At 32.7% G+C, this 2,500-nt stretch overlaps 1 pseudogene; it reads right to left on the bottom strand.

The window, feature by feature from the left end:
• Positions 1–2,500, bottom strand: part of LOC137651759 (cell adhesion molecule 2-like) — a 146,507-nt pseudogene that overhangs the window by 141,510 nt on the left and 2,497 nt on the right.

The following is a 2,500-nucleotide window of genomic DNA, read 5'->3' as shown; positions in this document are numbered from 1 at the left end:
AGAGAGAGGAGAGAGAGAGAGAGAGAGAGGAGAGGAGAGAGAGAGGAGAGAGAGAAAACGTTGCCTGGAAAAGACTTATGTTTTCGTACTCAAAAATGTCAAATGAGATCTATTCAATTGTAATCTCATGCAACAACCGGGAAGAGGAGATAAAAAGCCAAAAGCACAAATTGCGAAACGATGGTTGTCAGATTCTGAAAGATTCCCTCAACTCAGGAGGAGCCAAGTGAATAGTGTATGATTATACCAACGGAAGATGAGCACTGGGACCAGGAGAGCACTTGGCAAGCCTGAGTTGAGAGCGTATAGGAATGACTGCTTTCTGCAACCCTGCTTGCAAACACGAGAGGGGAACTGCAGACTAATAGTGAGGGGAGATTGGGTTGCACTGGTAAGGGACGAGGAAAAGAAAAGAGGGTCTCCAGGGCAAGACTCTTGTGAATTAGTGACTGCAGGGAACAAACTAGGGAATAGTTCAAAAGCATTTGGGTTTTGCAATAAAACTGGGAGGTGTGAGAGAAATTTGGTTGGATTTTCGTGGAGTGTAATGATGATTCGTTGAGAGTAAATGCAGAGATGCTGGCTCTATATATTCTCTTTACTTTGGTAAATCTTATTTCGAGAGTGACCTCTATACTCATAAAATTTAACTGGATATAATATTTAGGAGATATATTTCTGAACACAGGAAAATAGGGTATATCATTTTTTAAAATTGTTTCGAAACAATAAATGGTGCTAAATTAGTTTTTTGGATAGATTTTTTTTTTTTTGGGGGGGGGGGCGGGGGGGCAAATTACGGATGAATGAATTTCGATATGTAGTAACTAAAATTGTATTTCAAGTGCAGTTTTTGGATGCGAATGTAACTGAAAAGTAACTGAGAAGTACAAGAAAATAATGCCTGATACAGTAAACGAAGTGTGTATTTTCTTTTTTATTTGAAAAACGGGAATGATATTCTCTCTCTCCTCTCTCTCTCTCTCTCTCTCTCTCTCTCTCTCTCTCTCTCTCTCTCTCTCTCTCTCTCTCTCTCTCTCTCTCTCTCTCTCTCTCTCTCACTGTATAGATATATATATATATATATATATATATATATATATATATATATATATATATATATATATATATTTATATATATGCATATATATGCAATGTATATATATATATATATATATATATATATATATATATATATATATATATATATATATATATATATATATATATGCATATATATGCATATATATATACATATATATATATAAATGTATATATATATATATATATATATATATATATATATATATATATATATATATATATATATATATATATATATACTGTATATATATATATATATATATATATATATATATATATATATATATATATATATATATATATATATATATACTAGTAGTATATATATATATATATATATATATATATATATATATATATATATATATATATATATATATATATATATATATATGTATATATACATACATATAATATATATATAATATATATATATATATATATATATATATATATATATATATATATATATATATATAATATATATATATATATATGAATAATTTTCCAGAAATTACATGATATAAAACTCATTATTACATGTAATAATTTGCAACTGTGTATACACGGTATATATGTGATATCATTAATGTTTTCATTACCAAACTAGACATTTTCTCATTACTATTATCAGAAATATTACTCCTATTGGTCAACGGCAAATAAAAAGACGCAATAAGCGACACAGGAAAAAAAAAAATGCCAGTGGAATTAAACGTTTGCAGAAAAAAAAAACACACAAGAAATAATTAGACTAATAAAATGCGTGAATAACAAGACAAAAACATTAATATTTTACTCACGGAACATTTTGACAACGACGGACGTGGACACGGGGTTAGTTAGGTGCGTGTTGGATGCGGAACAGGTCAGCGTTTGGGTTATGCCATGACCTGGTGAGTTTATCAATCACCAGGTTATTCTTCACCACGCCAGGACCTGTTACTTCCCAAAGGCCGTCGACGATCCTCTCGTTTCTCCACCATGTCACGTTCGGCCAGTGGAGAACCTGCGGGGGAACCAATTGGATTCGTAAGAGAATTAACGCGGTAGTTTGTGCCATTGAAACTTCTATTGCTCGGCTGTCGAAAAAGATTTGAGGCCTTTGCCGACTGTTCTTTTCTCTCGTGGCTATTCCTGATATCATCTATGTGTGGGATTGCGTTTTTTTCTTTCAGTTTTTCTAGTTTTTTATTTTTATTTTATCGTTTTTTTTGGGTGGGGCGTCGTCTGTGTTTTTTAATGCATTGCTATTAATGTATGGGAATTGTGTGTGTGTGTGTGGTGGTGGTGGTGTGTGGGGGGGTTGTCTGTCTGTGTGTGGAGGGGGGGGGGGGGTGGTTGTCTGTCTGTGTGGGGGGGGGAGTCTGTTTGTGTGTGTGTGAGATCGTGAAGG

The sequence above is a fragment of the Palaemon carinicauda genome, chromosome 13 (genome assembly GCF_036898095.1).
Source record: "Palaemon carinicauda isolate YSFRI2023 chromosome 13, ASM3689809v2, whole genome shotgun sequence".
Classification (NCBI taxonomy): Eukaryota; Metazoa; Arthropoda; class Malacostraca; order Decapoda; family Palaemonidae; genus Palaemon; species Palaemon carinicauda.
This window is presented reverse-complemented; position numbering and strand designations above follow the sequence as displayed.